This window comes from Prionailurus viverrinus, chromosome F2, assembly GCF_022837055.1.
Source record: "Prionailurus viverrinus isolate Anna chromosome F2, UM_Priviv_1.0, whole genome shotgun sequence".
Taxonomy (NCBI): Eukaryota; Metazoa; Chordata; class Mammalia; order Carnivora; family Felidae; genus Prionailurus; species Prionailurus viverrinus.
The window spans coordinates 81,818,278-81,839,176 of NC_062578.1; positions in this window are offsets into that span (position 1 = coordinate 81,818,278).

Sequence of the window (20,899 nt, forward strand, 5' to 3'; positions counted from 1 at the left end):
CTCCGCCAAACGGTGCTGCTGCCCTCCCACAACGAGGGGCCTCGGCTGCCAGGGAGGTGCCACCCAGACCCTGTGGGACCTCCTCCTGCCGATGGCCCGATGCCAGCCTCATGGGCCTGCCGGCTTCCTGGCAAAGTGTGGCCAGGGCGTGACAGCACATCCGGACTAGCACACTGTCTGCTTCCTGGACCGAGGCCCGTGAGGGTCAGTCCCGCCCCGGGAAGGGGGTTCCTGGGGGCCTGGCGGGGAGCACCCTGGGGCATACGTATTCTAGTGGTCCTTGCTGGTGACACTCTCTGAATAGCTTATTAGAGATTAATATTTAATTCTCTTCTGTGGATTTAGCTTAATTATTCAATTTATTATTGCAATTGCTGAGAAGCACCCAGAAGCAAAACTGCCTGCTTCAAGCAGGGAGACGGCACGAGAGGAGGGGCTTGCCACCCGCAGCTGGTGTGGCCGACTCTGCCCAGCGGGGGCCCTCCTGGGTCCCCCCGAAGCATCCTTTTCTTCAGAAAAACCCTCTTTTGTCTGTCAGGATGGGCCAAGGACGCTCCCGCCCAAGTGTCTTCCCTTCGGTGGGGCCAGAATCCCTGCGTCTAAAGGGGCCCTGAAGGCAGAGTCCCGTCTCCTTCTGCTTTGCGCTGGAGGCCACAGCCCAGAGAAGCAGGATGAGGAAGACGGGAGGAGGAAAGCGGTCAGGCACTCCCGTGTCCCCGCAGACCTGCTCTAAGGGAGAGACTGGTTCATTTCACACCTGACGCCAATGTCCCACGAAGTTCACTGGCTTAGTGGGAACGGTAGGCGGGGACTCAAACCCAGGGCCATCCCACCATCACAGACAAGGTCTTTCCTCAATCGGGTCCTCGGGTCGTCGTGCCCTGCTTCCGGCAGGGGGCTCACACCTCCCCAGTGAAGGGGAGGGCTCCTCCCTCCCTCATCTGCTGCTGGGTGTTCCTTGGGGGAAGAGCAAATGTCCTGGGGCAGGCAAGCCCGTGTCTCCTGCCACCTGGTGAGCAAGGGACACGGCAATGCCTGCGTGGCTGGCTGGGAGGGCTGACCCTGAACTCTGCCCCAAGGCCGAGGTGGGCATGGGGGTCAGGCCTGGCTCTGACCTTCTTCCTGCCCTGGATGAGCCCCTCAGAGACTCAGCCGACACCCATCAGGTGTGGCTACAAACTCTCGCTCCCACCCTCCTGCTCACTGAGGGCCCAGTGCCCTGGCACAGCCCTCAGGCTGCTGTGTGTTTGTAGCGACCGTGGTCACTGCAAGGAGGGCGTGGCCCAGTGGAGGGGCGCTGGCCCAGAGCCAGGAGTCGTGGACACCAAATCTGAGGCCAATGGGAGCTGGGGATGAAGGGAGGTAGGGTGGAGAGATAGATGGCAGGGGCTAAGCCCGACCGTCTTTCCAGGAATGAGGGTGGGGTGGCCCACAGGGCTCATGCTCCCTCCCTGTGACGGGACAGGGGCCTGGCAGCTCAGGTCTGGGGGATGTTACCCAGGCCGAGGTTTCAGAGCTCAGCAGGGGAACTCGAATCCCCACTCTGGGGAGCTACATGGTGGGGGCAGGTCAGTGGCCAGTCTGGGGACAGTTCGCTCGAGATGGGGCTGTACAGAGAAGAAGGGGTCAGGCCAAGGCCCAGAGCAAGACAGGACGTAGGGAGGGGGGAGGAAACGCACCAAATGTGTGCACCAGCTGCGTGCACCAAGGGCACCCATGGCTTCACCCAAGCCGTATAAAACACCCCAGCGAGGTCTGAGTGTCCCGGGCCCAAAGAGGAGGAACCTGGGACTCAACGCACCACCTACCCAACGGCGCAAGGGTGGAAAGCCGGAAGGGTTCGGCCCAGGTCCTTTGACTCCACTCCCAGACCAGTTACGGCCCTCCAGCCCCGGCCCCGCCCCCAGGTCTAGACCCGCCCCACCCCGCCCCGCCCCGCCCCGCCCCGCGCACAGCTCCAATGCCAGGCCAGTCCGGCCACCAGTCCCGCCTGTCAGTCCAGCCCCTCCCTCAGCCACGCCCCCAGATTCGTCCCAGGCCAGCCCCGCCCCCAGACCCGGCCGGGTCCACCAGCTCCAGCACCCGCCTGCCCATGCAGCACCCCACCTGCAGCGGGAAACTGGCCAACCCGCCAGCGGCCCCAACTGTGTCCCATGGTCCCGCCGTCCTGCCGAGTCCCACCCAGGGACCACGGGGCAGCTGTTCCGGCCGTAGATCCCAGGCTGGGTCTGGTAAGATGCCACCCCCTCTCCATGCTGGCTGACAAACTGCATCATGTCCGTCAACACCTCCCACGCCACTCACACACTTGCCGCCTTCTGTGCCGGCCACCAGCACGCTCATGCTTTTTTTTTTTTAATTTTTTTCATCTTTTTCCTGGCCAAGAGCCGTTTCCACTGGCTGCTTCAGTCCTGCCCTCCTCATATGGCCATCTGCCCGGCCGCGGTGGGAGTGCCAAGGGGCGGGGCAACCACATGCAAAGGGAGGGGGTCTGGCGTCTGCTATGGCTCCCTCAGGCCCACCGGGAAAGAACTGCTCCAGACAAGTGCCCCAGGGAGCCTCTGGCCTCTCGGCCTCTCCACCTGCCACCTCTCTCCTACTCAAGGCCCTGCACAATCCGGCCCCACCCAGCTCTTGCCTCAGTGCTCCACCCACTCTGCCGCCACACCTCTGCCTGGGCTGTGCCCTGGGCCTGGAGTGCCCTCCTCCTGGGCTGACAGAGGAGCCTATACCCACCTCTCAATACTCTGCTTTCAAGAGCTGCCTCCTCCAGGAAGCCCTCCAGCAGCACTGCCCCCATTACGGCTTCCACTGTGCTCCTGGCAGTTCACACCTCAAGGGCCTCCCTCTCCCTGAGGCTGTGAGCTCCTCAGGGTGGTGCTGGATCTGACCGCACCTGCAGCTGGCCAACAGGGAGGGACTGGGGTAGTTGCTGAGCCACATGGACACATCACCAGCCTCTAGGTGGCTCTGAGCCCTGCCCTAGGCAACAGAGAGAGAGCAAGATATGGCCCTGCTGGCTGGAGGGCCACACGGGAACATGGAAGAGAAAAGGCCAGCTTTGTCGCACCTCCATAAAGCAGAGCAGGTGCGTAATAACAACGATACGATTAACTGTGGTAGCAATGATGGGGACAGTGAAACAGCCACCATCATGGAGTACAGACCCCCTCCGGGCCAGGCGCCCAGCAGGCTTTCATCACTAATGCTCACCGTGACCCCAAAAAATATGCCCCCATTTCACAGAAGAAGAAACCGAGGCTGAGATCAGGGCCATGGTGAAGCCCACCGCCCCCTTCTGCTCCTCAGCTCTGCTTCCAGCCTTCTTACTGGTCTCTGTCCCATCTGCCCTGTGACCGGGAGCTCTGGGAGACAGGACCGGGGCCCCAGAGGAGAGATTTCCATGTGTAAATCCCCACAGAGCCCCCAGGACACCCAAGGAAGCCTCCAGCGTCCCAGGCCTGGGCTAACCTTGGCCGGCGTGCTTACAGGCTCAGGCAGAGCAGCAGGGCGGCCCAAAGCCACCAGATCCCCGGCGACTGGACTCTCGGGACTTTGGCTCAGCACAGAGAGTTCATCCAATTCATCTCCCAAACTTTGGGGATGAAAGGTGCCACCACGAGCGACCATGCCCCGCCCACGAGCGGTCACCACTGAGCCATCTGGAGCCACCCGGAACACACATGCAGACCCTGGATCCACCTCAGGGGCACAAAGACCGGGTCGGAGGCCTGGCCATGGCACGCCCAGCTGTGTGGCCCGGGGCTGCACTTCACCTCCGGGCAAGGGTTTCTCTAACAGTCCCAATGGCAGATGATCATCCCCTCCCCCATGTTGCCCACTTCCGGGAACGGCCCTCCATCGGCCTGCACCTCGGTTCACTCGTCTGAACAAGGATACACCAGCACCTCCTTGATAAGGCTGCGGATGAAGTGAGACAATCCCCGGGCAAAGCTCCTACTAAGCACTTGATGAGCAGAAAACAGAGCCACTGCTGTGTCCTGCCCTCCCAGGATGACACACTCAGGCCCTTATTCAAATTACAGCTTCGGGGAGCAGGGCCGGGCAGGGAAAGGTCTTTCCTGACCACACACGTATGGAAACATGCACACACGCAGACACACGTGAAAACACACATGCGTGTATGCACGGCAGAGAAGCATGGACATAAAAATCCAGGCTACACGTTTCCCAAATGGAAATCAATGTCTTTTGGTCGATATTTCACAGCTTTCAGAAAACATTAAAAACATGATGTGCTAGAAGCCTCCATTTAGCCCCTTAAATTTTTTGTGCTCGTGAAAAATACTCCATTGATTGTTGCCTAGATACAGTCATCTTCTGTCCCCCGAAGCCCAGCCTGTGACTCCGGCAGGGAGCCTGGGACCCAGGACAGACACCCGTCAGCGCCCTGCTGGCCCTCTACCCCCTCACTCACCCATTCTGCCCCGGGTGCTGCACTTGGCCGGCGACCACAGACGGCTCACATCCCACAGGGACCCACGGACAGTCCACGGCAACCAAAGTCCAACACGAAAAGCGGTCCTGGGCTCGGCCGCTGCAGCCGTGCGTGCTCAGGAGGGCGGTGGGGTGGGGGGCTCCCCGGAGCCCAAGGACTCCCCTGCTTCTACAAGGTTCCACAGCCAAGATCTGGACAGTGGCGCACCGGGAGCCCGTCCGCCCGGTCTGTTCAGACGGCTTCTGTGTGCCCACTGCAGCCGGGGAACGAGGGACACAGGGTGCGCCTGCAGCCAGAGCCCTCTGCCCCCTGGACCCGAAGGAGTCCCAGCTGGGCTGCCGGGGGGGAGCTGTGGCCACCTCTGGACACGTCAGTGCCGTGGGCAGTGCTGGGGACCCAGAGTTACCCTAACATCCTCTTCTAGGCCCAACATGCGAGCCTGACCCCAAACTTCATCTCCAGTGTGAGGCCTCCTCACCAAATGACCAGGCTTGGACATGCTTCTGGAAACAGTGGCACTTTCCTGGGCGGGAAAGGGGGTTCCGACAGGGGCATCGGGGCTCGAGGCCGGGGCGACTTAGGGAGAATGGGCACGTGGGCTTGTCCCACTGTGTTTTCCCACGTGCCTGCCAGGGCCAAGGAAGCCCAGTCCTGACCACAGACTCAGTCTACACTCTGGTCACACCCGGAGCCCCGACTCAGTCCCAGACCAGCCTTCACGCTTACATAAATTGAGTGTGGGGACTCTGGGGGCACCTTCCCCACTGTGGAGCCTCCTGGCACTAGTCCTCCCGGACGCCTGCTCGGTGGCAGCCGCTGTCCCCACCCGAGTGAGCTCCCCCTCCTGACTCGTCCCTCAGGCCCCGTGAGGACCGGGTGCGAGCTGGATGTGCAAGGCCCTCGGTAAATGGGAAAGAGCTGAGCCACGGTGGGGGTGCACAGGGGGTGACCCAGACCGCAGTGTGACGTCGGTTGGGGGGGGCTCCTCTGCCCCCTTGGAGCTGCCCGGATGGCAGGGTCTCACCCGTCGCGCAGAAACGGGCACATGCACCCGGCCGTCATGTGGGGGGACTTCTTCCAAGTCGGGGAGCCGAGCTCCTCCCCCAGAGACTGCTGTTCTCTGAGGAAATCAAACCCCAGCATTTGCATCAAGCCTCTTCCTTCCTCAGAGTGCTGTTTATATTTAGCTGCCTTCGTCCTCAGAGCAGCTCGGTGGGGCGGCGAGGGAAAGCGGGCAGCCTCCCCAGGCCCGCTTCTCTGGGACCCGAGCCGGAGGGCGGCCTCCGCGGCCCCCAGCGAGACCCTGCAGCCCCGGCCGGCTGCTCACAGACGGCGTCCGGGGTGCCCGGCCCCTCTTCTGGCCCGGCTGGCGCACCTGAGCCGATGTGTCCCTGCGTGGCCCGCGGGGACCCCTGGCCCAGGAAAGGGCTCCAGGGTGCAGAGTGGGGAAGTGGCTGGGTGGCCTCGACTGTTCCCCAGCCCCAGAAGGGAAGGGGGCGGAATCTGAAGGGGAGAGAGGGTGTGCTGGCAGGAATCAGAGACCCAGCCCTGGAGGAGGAGCGAGGGGAGGGTCTGGCCCTTACAGCCCCGCCTCGCCTCGCCTCTAGATCACTGGGCATCCGTCTGTGGGGCCCCAGCTTCCTCCCAGGCACCTCTGTGTGGCTCCTGCAGACGTGGGTCATGGCTTCAGACAGCAAGATGTCCCCCAGGCCCCCTCTGTCCTGCTGCCCTGCCAAGCCTCTTCCGTCCCTTCTTCTGAGCTCCGCACACGAGAGGCCCAGGCTTTGCGTGACCGAGGGCAAGCCCTGAGGATGGGCCGGTGTCCCCGGCAGAACGGGGCACCAGTGCTGAGGGGCGTCCCTCCCGTGGGTAACATGCCTGCCAGCCTCAGGTGTCACACAAGTGGAGCTCTGGCAGTGTCCCGGGGCTGTGGTCACACGTGACCGCAAATGGAGTGACTTAAAACAACAGGAAATGCTCTCCCACAGCGTGGAGGCCAAAGTCTGGATGCCCGTGTCCACAAGGCCTCCAGGGGAAGATGCTTCCTGTTCTGCCCAGGCCCCCACACCTCCAGCCGAGGGGCACCAGCTGGGGACCCCAGCAGGAGGGGGCCGGGGACAGGCTCACTGCTCCTGAGTCCCAGCTGGGGACCTCCCGGGTCGGGGGGCAGGAGGCACCAGCTCCCCAGGTGCCCAGGAGGATGGCAGTCCCCACCAGGGCAGCCACGAGGGCGGGGCAGGGGGGCTGCCTGGGCCCCGGCCCTCTCCTCGCGGGGCTCCAAGGCCTCTGCCCCCTCGGGGGGTCCCACCCCACCCAGCCTGCCACTTGAGGCAAGCTGCCGACCTCACCTGGAGAGCAGGCCCCTCCCATAGTCCCACCACCCAAGCAGGAATTCTCTCTGCGGGCCCAAAACTTCAGCAACGAAGGGACCCCAGGGAAGCCAGGCCGTGCGGGGCTGCCGTGTGTCATCGGGAACTTCTGCAGCAGATCCAGGGATGAGCCGAGTATCGGGCGCCAGGGCCGGTTCGCACGCAGCGTGCTCCCGGGGAAAGCCAAGAGCTTCTGAGTCCGGGGCTCCCTTGGCCCCAGGGTTCAGCCAGGGTGGGACCCTGCCCAGCTCGGGGCACCAGGAGGACCGGTCCCTGCAGGCTGACAGCAAACGGGTCTCCCTCTCCACCCCCACCCCTCCTTGTTCTGGCTGCCTGCATCCCAGCCCAGCTGTAGGAACAGTGTGACCCAATCAGAGGCTGCCCGCCAGGACAGGGCTCTGGGCTGCCAGGGCTCCCCACTCCTGCCTTGTTGGGGTGGCTCTCAATGAGAGAGCGGCATTCGGTTTTTTTGTTTGTTTGTTTTTAATGTTTATTTTTGAGAGAGAGAGAGAGAGAGAGAGAGAGGGAGAAAGCGCGCGTGCATGGGTGGGGGGGGGGGGGTGCAGAGAGAGAGGGAGACACAGAATCTAAAGCAGCTCCAGGCTCTGAGCTGCCAGCACAGAGCCCAATGTGGGGCTTGAACTCATGAACCACGAGATCATGACCTGAGCCAAAGTTAGTCGCTCAACCAACTGAGCCACCCAGGCACCTGGAGACAGCAGGACTTCTAAGACAAGTCTGGATGCGGGACCCTGAGGGCTCTGGGCTGTACTGACTGCCCACAGAGCACCCTGCAGCCCCCCCTCACCTGCTGCCCGCCACAGACACTGCCGTAGGCTGTGATGGGGATCATGGGGACAATGACTGGGGGGGACACCGAGGGAGGCTATGGAGCCCAGTGGGGTCTGCTTGTTCCTCCCTGAAACCCCCACCCAGCACCCGCAGTGTCCCAGAGCTGAGCCCAGGTGCTGGACACCAGGGTGCCCTGAGGAGACAGACGTCCCTTTGCACCATTGCCCCCCTCCACCCACCCCCTTCCTGCAGCCAGAAGGACCCTTCTAAAGTGCAAAGCCTCTGCAGTGGCCTGGATACAAAAGCCAGCCTCCAGGGTGACCCCCTGGTCCGCCCTCCCTGGAGTCACGCCCAGTGAGGAGCCCCTCACACCTGCGGGGCCGGCCCCGAGGGAGTGGTAGGGTGCTGCAGAAGTGACTAGGTGCGGCGTCTGCCTGGCTCCCTGGGACCCCTCGCTCTGGGGGAGCCAGATTCCAACCGGATCGTCCTGCCCCTCATGCACTGGGCCCCTCGTGTGCTGAGCTCAGAAGAAGGGGCGGAAGAGGCTTGGCAGGGCAGCAGGACAGAGGGGGCCTGGGGGACATCTTGCTGTCTGAAGCCATGACCCTCGTCTGCAGGAGCCACACAGAGGTGCCTGGGAGGAAGCTGGGGCCCCACAGACGGATGCCCAGTGATCTGGGTGCAGCCCCAGCCCACATCTGCCTGCACCCTTGGGAGAGACCCTGAGCAGAGCTTCCATATTTCTGACCCACAGAACCTGTGAGATAGTAAGTGTTTATTGCTGTTTTTAGCCACTAAGCTAAGCCAATCTGTTTCGCAGCCACAGAGAAGCCAGACACCTGCTCAGCACGCCGTGCCCGCTCCCACTGTCGCTGCGGCCGCGTCCCATGCCCCATCTCAGTCTCCCATCCGCTCCAGCTCCTGCCCAGCCCCAGGACAGGCCCAGCACTTGCTCTCCACTGTCCAGCACCCCCACCAGGGTCCTGGCACCCGCCCGCTGCAGCTCCCAGCATACTCTGCTCGCTGGCCGGCCCAGGGGAACTGCCAGTCGGGACCCTTCGGAAGTCAGTGCCTATATGAAGGGAGCTTTGGGTCAGCCGCCCCGACAGCTGTGGGCTCCAGGAAGGGGGCCCCCACCTGCCACATCCCCTTCTGGGTCACCGGGGCCAAACCCATGCCTGGCACAGAGGAGGCTGGATGGATGCACAGATGAGCGGAAGGGTAGAGGGCCAGATGGCGTGGGGGCAGCTGGGACACTCACTGTCGGTGGCATTACTTTCGGATAGAGGTGGCAGTGATGAGGATGATGACCAGCAGGACAGTGACTCCAGCCGACAGGAAGCAGCACTTGATCTTGCGTCTCTGGAGCTGGGAGACAGAGAGAGAGAGAGACAGAGACAGAGACAGAGAGAGGGAGAGAGGTTGTTATGGTGACCTGTAACTCAGCCTCCCATCCTGGGGGCATTTGGTACGTGCCTGCTTCGGGCTGTGGGCCAGGAAGGGCCTGTCCCTTGCCAGGCGCTCTGCCCTGAGCTGGCACACAGGCTTCGGGCTGGCCCTGGAGCCAGGCCCAAAGGGAAGGAGGCAGCCAGGCCTCGATGTAATGTCCAGTTGGCCCCCTTTAGCTCGGGAGGCGGGGAGTCCTTAGCCACAGCCCTTCTTCGAACCTTGTTTTCTTTATAAGCACAGGTTGATGCCCCTGACTCCAGGGGGGACATTTGAAAGCCTTAATTAAGATGAGGCATGGAAAGTACAGAATGTAGCCCTCACCAGATATTCTTATTCCTGTATATTGTTGTGGCTACTATTAATTGAACAGGTTCTGGGCCCCACCAGCAAAGTCCTCATGGAGAGGGAGACACACAGATCTGTGCTGGGGACTCATGGGTGGATGAGGGTTGGGAGGCTTCTGGAAGAAAAGATACTTTATCTGGGTCCTGGAGGAGGGGTGGGGACTCTCCAGGAAGGCCAGGAGGTGGAAGGCAAGGGACCAAGGGAGAACCCAGGGCAAATGGGGGCTTAAAATGATCTGGTAGGTCACCAAGTGGCCAGTGTGGGTAGGGAAGGTAGGAAGGCAAGGGAGACAGATGGGATGGGCCTGCAGATTGTACAGGGGTTTGGGCAGCAAATCCAGGGACAGCACAGAAGACAGTGAAGAATTTTAAGCAGGGAGAGAGTGTAGTGAAGAGGCCACTTGGGAAGCAAATGGAGAAGGTGGGTTGGAAAGTGGAGAAGAACCATGAAGACGGGCACAAGGAAGGCTGATCCGTGGAAGGGAAGGTGTCTGGAGAGAAAAGGGAGGATCAGAGGGGACAGAGGCAAGACCAGGAGAGGAATCCTCAGAATCACCTGGTTGTGACTGAGTATGCAAGGGAAGTGAGATAAATAAGTCAAGGATGAGTCCCCCAGGTTGCCCATCTGGGTCATCAAGTGGATGCTCTGGCTGTCCATTCATTTATCCATCCATTGATTCCACCCATCCACCTATCTTTCTATCCATCCATCCATCCCTCCATCCATCTACCCACCCACCCACTTATCCATCCAATCATCCATCCATCCACCCACCTACCTACTCATCTACCCATCAGCCTGTCCATTCACCCATCTACCCACCCATACATCCACCCAACTCCCTATCCATGCACTTATACGCCCATCCACCCACCCTCTGTCCATCTTTCTCAAAATGGCTATAGGTGGGGGTGGGGGTGAGGCACAGAAACTCAGCCATGAGTGAGGGGAGGAATTGGTGGTGACCAGGGGAGTCAGGGGACTTCTTGGAGTAGGTGTGACTGAACTTGGGTTTGGAGGGGATGGTGTCCACAATGAGTTTTGGGGTGAGGGTCCAGTCCCACTGTAGGGTGGCAGGGGGGGTCTGCTGGGTGTTGGATGGGTATTTAGCTCCTTCAAGCTGCCTCGGTGTCATTCTTCTTTGGAAGGGACGCACACACCATTTGAAGATCAGCCATCATCTGAACATCTCTGCTTCCCAGCCTTGAGTGCAGTATTACTACTCCGGGTTCTAGGCCACCACACAGTCACAGAGAGGTTAGGTGACCTCCCCCGGGGTTCCAAGATGGTGCATACAGATCTGAGGCTCAGGTCTCCCTGCCCCCAGCTGTTGTCACGAGTCACATGCCAACTGTGTGTGGGAGGGAGGCAAGGAGGGGCCGGGAGGCCCAAAGTAAATGAGAAACAGACCTCTAGTTGCTAAGAGCCGGGGGTGGGAGGGCAGAGAAACCCACAGCCCTGCTAGCAGGGAAAGAGAACCTGAGACAAGGAGAAGTTCAGCACCCAGGACAGCTCCTGGGCTGAAGACCCTGGTGTCTCTGTCCGTGGTGCAGACGCACAGGCACCGTCCTCATCGGCAGGACAGCTGCCCTTTCCCGAGCCTTGCGTGGTGCCGACAGCAGGCTGTGTGGATTTGTTCACACTATCCTCACCCAGAGCTCAGAGGGTGCCCTGTCAACACCCTGGTCTACAGATGATAGCTCAGACAGGTGAAGTAGCCTGCCCAAAGCCACCGGCTTATGAGCTGCAGGGCCAGGATTCAAATCTGGCCTCCAGCGACGCAGCCAGCTCTTAAGCACTGCACGCCCCCCACAGATGGGATGCCCCGAGGGCTGACCCTCCACACACATCCGGCCCCTAAAGGAAGCTTACGCATGGAACCGGTTACATGCTTCATCACCCGCACGGATCTGGGAGCCCCCAAGGGAGGAGATGTGCCGTACGGACCACAGCACCTGGGGTCAGGAAGGGCTGGCTTCAAGCGCCGTCCTCACATCACAGCCTGACTGCCTGACCTAGGGCATGTCGCTGGCCTCCCGGAGGCTCCGGTGTCTGGCTATCCCATCTGTGCAGCCCGGGCAGAGCCCAGCCAACGGGACCCTGCATGGCCTCATGCTCACCATCTGCCAGGGTTGCGTCCACACCTGCCCTGCCCGGGCCCAGATCAACCTTCCCGGACCATGACCTTGTCCTGGATGGCAGCCAAACGCCTCCTTGGATGTGATCTGCACTCAGACCTGTCTCTCCACCTCTACCCTCCAACCCTCCACCTCACTGAGGCAGGGTAGGGAGGCGGAGAAGCTGGGAGACACAGGAACAGCCAAAGGGACTGGGCTAGGGTGAAGAAGGATCCCCAGAGAGGCAGGAGAGATCACCTGGAGAGGAATGGGGGGACAAGTGACTCCTTGGCACCTTCCAAACCTACAGCAGCCTCCACCAAGCCTGGCCCCTTCCAGTCCCCTCTCTACCCCACCAGCAAACTGCCGCTGGGTCTCTCCACTGACTTCAAGGGGAAGAGGCAGGTGGGGCCGTGACAGGCAGGGCCCAGGGGCTGCCAGAAGCCCAGGCTAGGACATATGGTGGAGGCGGGGGCAGTCCTTTGATGAGGAGCTCTGCAGACCCAACCCGCAGCTCCCCTCCTGGCACGAGGCAGAGCCCCACCCCCAGCCACCTCTGCTCCAGCCCCCAGCACCTGCGGCCTCCCCTGCAGGGAGGCAGCCTTGTGCAGAGGCACCAACTCCCGAGGGGGCCGCTGGCCAGGAGCTGAAGATGTCACCTCAGTTCAGCGTCCAGCAGCAAGATGAGGGGCGGAGGGCGGGGCATGGGTCACCTGATGGGCTGACCTCTCTGGCTCCCTGGTGACCTTCCAGTAAAGCGTGGAGAGACTTCCTGAAGGAGGTGGGAGGGTTTTCCCATTGAATATCGCTGACTCTGAAAGGGGAGGCCACACAAGGCGCCAAGCTCGGGCCATTTTTAAAGGCTGGAGGAGGGCCCTGGACCCAGGCAGGGGCTGCTGAGTGGGCGGATGGCTGGGGCCTCAGAACAGCCCCCCATGAGCCCCCCATTTCCCTGTGCTGGGGAGGCACCCTCATCTACAGCAAGCCCTTCAGTGGTTATAGAGAAAGTGCCCACAGCGATGCCACAGCACTGACCTGGGCGATCTGGTGGCACGGGCTGAGCTGTGTCCCCCCAAAAGGATATGCTGAAGTCCTAGCCCCCAGGACCTCAGAACGGGGCCTTACTTGGAGACGGGGCCTTTATGGAGGTGATGCCGTTAAAGCGAGGTCATCGGGTGGGCACTGATGCATCATGACTGGTGTCCTCGTAAGACGGGCAATTTGGACCCGGGTCCACAGGGAGAACGCCGTGTGAACACGGGGACGGCTGTCTGTCTACTGGCCAAGGAGAGGGGCCTGGGACAGATTCGCCCTCATGGCCCTCAGAAAGAGCCAGCCCCGGGGCGCCTGGCTGGCTCAGTCCATAGAGCATGTGACTCTTGATCTCGGGGTTATGGGTTCAAGCCCATGTTGGGTATAGCCATCACTCAAAAATTAAATCTTAGGGGCGCCTGGCTGGCTCAGTGGGTTGAGTGTCCGAGTCTCAATCTCAGCTCATAATCTCATGGTTTGTGGGATCGAGTCCCAAGTGGGGCTCTGTGCTGATAGGATGGCACCTACTTGGGAGTCTCTCTTTCCCTCTCTCTCTCTGCCCCTCCCCACTCACTTGCACATGCTCTCTCTCTCTCAAAATAAATAAGTAAACCTAAAAAAATCTTTAAAAAAATTAATTTAGAAAGAGCCGATCTTGCTGACACCTTGACCTTGAACTTGTGGTCTCCAGACTATGGAACAGTGAACGCTGGCCTTTCAGCTGCCCCATCTGTGGTGATTAACTGAACAGACCCGGAGCCATTTCCTTGCTGACCCTGGAGAGTGGCCTCCTGATGGAGAGCTCAGGGGTGGAGCCAATTCTCAGCCTCACCCAGCCCAGCCGTGGGCACCCTTGCCAGAGAAGAGCTGTCCCTTCCTCCTCTGCCCAGGTCTCCCCAAAGCCCTCACTGCCCAGAGGTGGGGAGCCCCCGCAGCAAGGGGCCACAGGTCACTCTCTGCGAGCAAGGGTGGAGTCCCCCAGCCCTCTACCCATGTTCAATACCCAAGGGGCTGTCACGAGGCCCCCAGTGACCAGACTTCCAAGACACAGAGTCCCCCTGTCCTGATGGCTGCCCGTCTCCATCCTCCTAGGGATGGCGCTGGGCACCACACACGGGCCACGACGCTCAGGACAGCCCGTTTCAGAGATGCAAACACCGAAGCTGGGAAACGCCCTCCCAGCCCCTCAGTGTGGTTTTGGGACAAAGCTGTCCGGGGACCAGACAGGGAGAAGACACCACAGGGGACAGGGACCCCAGCCCTGCCTTCATGCCCAAGTGGGGGTCTGGGTCCTGCCTCTGCTTGGCTCCCTCGCACTCTAAGGAGCCACTGTGACTAATCACTCTTAAATGACAGCCCTGCATTGAAGGAGCTGATGGGGCTGACAGTGGGGGGCCAATTAACCCAAATTATGAATTACGCTCTTGATGGGGGCCCAATTAGTGTCAGCTGTGCGGTCAAAAGCTCCTGCGCTGGGGAGCTGCGGGAATGCGGCCCCTACCAGGCCTGCTCGGGCCTCCGAGGGGGCGGAGGGGTGGAGTCTAAATTACAGGGGTGGGTGGAGTCTAAGTTACAGGGGTGGGTGGAGACAGGGAGAGGATGGAGTCTAAGTTACAGGGGTGGGTGGAGTCTAAGTTCGGGAGGGCCTTGCTCCGCGGCTCCTCCTCTGCCTACCGGGCGCCACTCAGAGAACTCCCGCTCCATCGGCAAAACCCAGGCCGGCACCGCCACCTCCAGGATGCCCTCCCCCAGCCCGTGCTTCCTCCCACACAAAACCTGCTGCTTCTGCGCCAGCTCGGCCCCTTTCCTCCCACTAGGACACTGCAGGTGGGAGCGTGTTTGGCCAACTGCTGCCCTGACCTGGGCAGGGCTTAGCGGAAGCCAGAGGACCAAGGGGAGAGGACCGGCTGTGCCCACGTGGGGCCCTGCCGCCGCCCTCAGGCCTCCACAGGCTCCGTGTCCACGCTGAGAGAGGACGGACGCTGGGTCATCAGTCCAGGGGGCATACACGCGGGTGCCGCCACCCTCCGCCTGCTCCCCCTTCCGCTAAAATGAGGGAACAGGGTGTACCCCCAGCACAGGGACTGAGGCGGCAGCGCTGGAGGGGGCGGGCGGACCCGGCTGAGGGGAGAGGGGCTTCGGGGCCTGCAGAGGTGCGCAGTCAGGTGAGAAGCAAGGCCGGAGCCAGCCTCAGAAGCAGGGGAGGGTGAGCGGAGAGACTCCCAGGCTCCCTCCTCCCCACCCCTGCAATTCTCTGGGACTCCAGGCCCAGTGGAGGGAGCCAAAGCTGCGGTCACAGTAGGTCACAGTAGCGGCTGGCCGGCCGGAACCTGGGAGAGCTTTCTCCAAAGGCCCACGGGCCAGGCTCTGGGAATACCCCACGCACCCCTGGCCTCTGTGCGCCCCAATAAAGGTCACGGCCAGCTCACACTAGGTGAAGCCCCAACGCGTGCATGCACCCTTCTAAGCAGCATTTCGGTGCCGCAGCCTTAGATACACCACCGCGTAAGGACCCCACACAGCGGGGAGCACGGTCATCACAAGGGACGGAAAACAAAGCGAACAAAAAAAGAAATTCAAAGAACCAGAGTCTGTGAGTCTGTGCAGGAACAGAAGGAAACTCCGCACAACTGACGCGATCCTCGGAGAGCAGAGAACACGCCCCCGGGACAGGCTGGGGGGGGGGGGGAGAAGGCCTGGGGGGAGGGGCAAGTCCCCCAAGCTCTCCAGGCCCTGCCCCTGCACCTGCAGGCTGCGCGAGGGGCGGGGCCCGCCTCCCAGAGCCGGGCCAGGGAGCAGCCCGGCGGGACTGTGGGGTGAGAGGACCCCGGGTCAGCGCGGGAAGGCTGCTCTGCCCACTCCCCAGCTGCCCGACCAGCACCAGGGGTGGGGTCTGGGGGTCCCCCCGGTGACCTAGTGACAAGCATGGCCGCCCAGACACTCCCTGAGGAACTGAGGACACTTGCCCACGGAGCTGCCACGAAGTGGGGTGTCAGGCCTCCAGCCGGCAGGCCGAGCCCCCCAACCTGCTCCCCTCCGGCCTCCACCTGGCTCTCCCGGCCCGGAAAGGGCCTGGATGGGGCTCCAGGGCGGCCCGCCCTTCCCTCCAAGACTCCCGTTCTCAGCCTGCTTCCTCGTGTGACAGGAGAGGCGATACCACCCCTCATGGCTTCTCTGAAGGTGGACGCCCGCCTGGACCCGGACGGCGCATCTCTGCACACCTCGGCCCCAAATTCTAGGGCGGGCCCCTGCACAGGCGGCCGGTGACCCAGGCCAGCAGGGCCTGCGTCCGGTGGGTGCTCACTAAAGCCAGAGCCTCTTCAGGGGTCCAGGGCAGCTGGAGGCCTCTATGCCTGACCTGACGCTGCCCTCAGCCTCTGGGTCCTGCTGTCCTGTGTCACAGCGGTCCAGAAGGGCCAAGTGGGGGTCCTGGAAACCCGTCTCCAGCAGCCATGGGCTCACTGGGGAGAAGGGAGCCAAGAGAAGGAAAAGCAAGATGGAGGCTGAGGGGGGCGAGGGCATCGGGGCATCAGGTGCTGGGCTTGGGACTCGGTGGGACCAAGGGCAGCCCCCGCCCTCGCCCCCAGGGACCCTTGCTGACACCCAAGGCCTCGAGTACTGGGCCTGGTGGTCCGGGTGAGGACGCAGCCCAGGGAAGGGCAGTGACTGGTCCCGGGCCTCCCAGTGAGGGGGCTGGACTCCTGGGCCAGACCCCGTGCCCCCAGCCCACACAGCTCTGTGCCCTCTCTCGGCCGGGAGCTCGGCCCCTCCACCCCTGCCCTCTGACCCACCGGTACCCTCCTTCCCCACCCCACCCCCCAAAGCTGCCCAGCCCCCACCCCACTCCTCAGAAGCCGCTTCCCATGCAAATGTATTCAGAATACATGACATTTCAGAAACATCTATTTGTATATATTTAGACTCCATTTCAAAAGAATTATTCAAAATCGGAGCCATTTGGATAGATGGGTGTGGAACGGATTGTTTCTTAAGTGTTCACGTTAAAAATATCATGTTTTCTAAGTGGATCACAAATGCTGTAATTATTGAAATGGGCACATTCTGCTGGGGGAAAATTACAGAATCATGACTTGATTTACGGATTCTGTGTCCTGAGGACAGTGCTCAAGGGGCACCTGTCCCAGGACAGCACTAGGGCACCTGCTCCAGAACAGGGCACGGGGCACCTTCCCCGGGACAGGGCGCAAGGGCACTCACCCCAGGATGGCACTGGCCAGAGACCCAGGGGCTTTGATGGATGCCACACTGTGCCAGGTGAGTGCTGGCCCCACTGTGCTGGGACCCGCCCCAGGGGACCGACAAGGTGTAGGGCAGGAGGGGGCCGGTGCAGGTTAGTGTCTGAGGCCGAGGTGGGGCTGGAGGTTCTGAGGTCCGGGGAAGGAGCTGGCTCATCCAGGAGCCTGGGACGTGGAGGGGCTGGGGCTGGGGCGGCCAGGCCTCATTCTTCTGTCCTGGGCTGAACACCAGCCTGGCCCCCCAACCCCAACTCCACCCACCCCCACGAAAAACCCCACCTGTACACCTGCCTCTCTCAGCTTGATGCAAGGCCTCACCAGACTGCCTCCTCCTCCCTAAATATGGCCCCAGCCCCAGGACCTTTGCACTGCTGCTCCTACTGTTTGAACCATCCTAACCCCCTTTCCCACGTGGCTCAGGTTCCAACCTGAAAGTATGTCCTGATGCCTCAGGGGATGCCCACCTGCCCACCCCACGTTGCTGCCCTCTGTGATCAGGATGGTGGGCTTGTCTTCTCCTCCCCTCTGAGCCCATGACTTCTGGTGGGCAGGGCTCAATTACACCAGGCTCAGGACTCCCACCCTGGGCAGTGTCACTGGTGGGGACAGAAGCGGGCCAGGGAGCCAGGCTCCGTGCACTGCGGTCTTCACTCACCGGCTGTAGAAAGCAGGCTTGGTGACCACCCTTCACGCATGCGTGCAGGGGTGAGGCCGGCATCCCTCCAAGGGGGCCCCGGGGGTTGGCAGAGCACTTGCCATATGCCGGACCCAAAGTAGGCGCCTACCAGGGCCAGTCCCTCCAACAGAACGTCTTGTCGGTGAAAGGAACCCAGCCTGTGCTTTCACGCCGGATGGAGTCAACCCTGACCAACAACTCCCTCCGTCGGGGACCAGGTGTCTCCGGGCACTCAGGGGAGGGTCCCCTGGTGGGACCTCCTCAGGGCTCAAGGGGACACAGCATTAGGTAGAAGCCTCCGAACAAAGTCCCCAGGCCCAGCAATGCCACTTGGGGAGTACTTGGGGGACAGCTCATCCCAAGGCCGCTCTAGCTTCTGAAGGTCACTGGCCACATACTGTAGGGCAAGTGCATCTGGCCACTTGGCCAGCCTCCTGCGGCGTCAGAGGGGGGTCCGCTGCGTGTGCTGCCGGGAGAGAGGCCCCGAGACGCGCGAGTGGGAATGAGCAGCCGTCCCCGTCACAGACACACGTGCACACGCAGGACAGTCGGCTCACTGCAGACACGTCACCACTGTCACTTCCCGGCACTGCTCTTCTCCGGGGGGACCTTCTATTTTGTTTGATTTTTGCTTTTGTGTTTTGGCTTCAAGGAGCTTCTGTGATGAAGACACAAGTCTGAACGGGGAAGCCTTTTAAGAGCCCACTGCGGCTCCTCCCAGCTGCCCGGGCTGTGGGACGTGGGACAGTGGGGCCAGAGCGTCTGGGCTGGGACTCGTGCCCCCAGGGGGTCACGGACAGGACCAGCCCCCACGAGCCAGGGGCCAGTTTGCAGGTGTCAGGCACGGACGTCCCACTGAGGTCCCGGCCCCCGGCCCATCTCTGTGACTCAGTCCTGAGCTGCTCCCCACCAGCCGCGTCCCCAGACCCCCTCTTGCCGGAGCTCCCTGACAGCCGTGTGAACAAGTGAAGGCCCCTACCGACATCCACCCCTGCCCCCAGCTGATTGCCCCGAGCTCCTCTCTCCTTTCCCAGAATTAGTAACAAACACGCATGGGCCCCCCCACCCCCCGTGTGCCAAGCGCCGTCCCAGCGTTGGAGCGGCAGCAGGGAACGACGATGCCTCGGCGTGGAGGCGGCTTCCCAGGAGGAGCCAGGTGAGAAGCAGGCTCTCGGGAAAACCCACAGGGCGCAGGGGGGGCAATGAAGAGCAGGAGAAGAAGAAGCAGGGCTCGGGGCCGACCGGCGAAGGCATCGCTTCGAAGCTGACTCTTCCATCTAGACCCGAGGGCAGGGAGGGAGGGAGTCAGCAGATTTGTGAGAATGGTCCAGGCAGCAGGTCTGTGCGTGCCAAGGCCCTGAGGCAGAGAGTACCTGGGCGGCCCTGGAATGAGGGGGTGAGGCTGGTGTGGTCTGAACAACGGAGAGCAGGACTGAGGCCTCGGGCCTCAGGACGTTTGCACGCGCTGTTCACGCCACCTGGGCATAGCCCAGCCTCACCTCCTGCCGCTCTTTGCTCGTTGGTCAGCAAAACCCTCGCCGGCCATCCTAAGAGGGCCCGGCCCTCTTCATGCACACCGGCCGTGCCCACCCTGGCCTCCTCGCCCTCCGCTCGGTTCCCCGCGTGCAGTGCTGGGTGCCTCCCTCACTCCCGATTGTGTCCGGCTCTCCCGACTAGCGTGTCCGCCCTACGGGCCCAGGACCGGGGCTGGCTCACAGAGGGGCTCGTATCTGGGGGAGCTGCATGGCTAAGCGTCACCACACGGGGAATCCACGGCGTTACGCCCGCTCGTGCCCGGAAGGGGCCTGGCGTGAAGGCGGCTCTCACGGAACGAGCAGGTCTCCCAGCTCCGCCCCTGGGCGCTGGCCGGCACCTGGGCCCCTGAGCCTCGGTTTCCGGTCTACAAAACATGGTAACGAGCGGTCTCGTGGAACCCACGGCGGGGACGCCCGTGGTCCCTGGTGACTTCACTTCGTGCTGTAAACGCACACGCTCTCGTTCCTGTTAAGGAAATGTCCCCAAACTCTAGGATATGGTGCCGTGACGCTGCTGCCCCAGCAGGCTGGGGACCCCGCTGGACCCCGAGCGACAGCTGGAGGAAATGCGCATCTTGGTTGAGTGGACACTGCTCGCCGGGCAGGTGCGTGTGATGACACCGCACGCGGGTCCCCGCGTGTCACTCAGGCGAGTGTCGGTCGGGGCCGCTGGCAGGTCGGTCGGAGACAGCTGTCTGCTTGTCCTTCCCTCCTGGCCCGCGCCATCCGCCTGGGTCTGTGCGTTCCTACTGAGGGCGGAGGCCAGCCCCACCCAGCGGAGGAAGCCGGGGCCGCTTCACCGACGAGCCCCTGCCCCCCGCCTGCCTCTTCTCTGGGAGAAGGATGCCCCTCTGTCTCTTTTGGGCCCCAGGACCCCCGCCCCTCCCAGGCCACACAGGAGGTACTCAGCTCCCCCAGACCCTGCCCCCCATCAGCACCAGTCCCCAGCTTCGCTCCCCCGCCTCCCACCTCCTTTGTCCTCCACCAGCTGAGCTCGTCCAGCTGGGGGGCATCCCGGACAAACACACAGAGACACAGAAGACAGAGGGAGGGTCCCACCTGCAGCTCAGCCCACCGTGCCACCAGGGTGCCAGCTGCCAGCCGCTCCCCAGAACCCCATTCTCCAGCAGGACCCTCAGTGGGACATCAGCCCCTGTCCCCTGCCTGCAGCACCCACAGCCGCCTCCACCCCCCGGGTCCCTCCCCCCCACCATGCACAGGCGCTAGCTGGGCCTGGGGACAGGAGGAGAGGTGCAGGTCAGGGGGAGGCTCCCGGAGGAGGTCCTGGGGGTGAGGGCAGGTGGAAGGGGAGAGGGTGGATCGGCCAGAGCTCCGAGGTCAAGGTCCTGCTAGCAGTCAGAGGCCGCACCGCGGCCACATCCCCCTACCGGGGCCAGCCTTCTTCTGCGTAAGTGTGGCCCACTGCGGCCCCTTCCTAGGAGGAGCCTGAGCCCTGGGTCGGCGCCAGCCCCCACCTCAGCCATCTGCTTCTGTCTCCCCACGACGCCGAAGGTGGTCCTGACTCGCAGGTCCCCACCCTGCACCCTCCCAAACCCAGTCTGCCATGCAGGCGGGGAAGGGCGCGAGCCTGTGTGGAGGGCCCTGCCCCTGTCGCCAGGGCGCTGACCCGTGCATGCCGCTTCAGGGGCAGCACTGACTGCCGCTGCAGCGCGGGGCCCCTGCTCTGTCCCAGGCCCTGCGTGGCCACCTTCAGGATGACAGCAGTAAACAGTCCCTACCGAGCGCTCTCACGAGCTAGATCCACGCCGGGTCCGCCAGCGCGGAGCATCTGAGGACAGGTGTGCCTGCAGGCGCTGGGGAGCCGATGGTGGGGGGGGGGGGGTGTCACACGTGGACGATAAACACAAC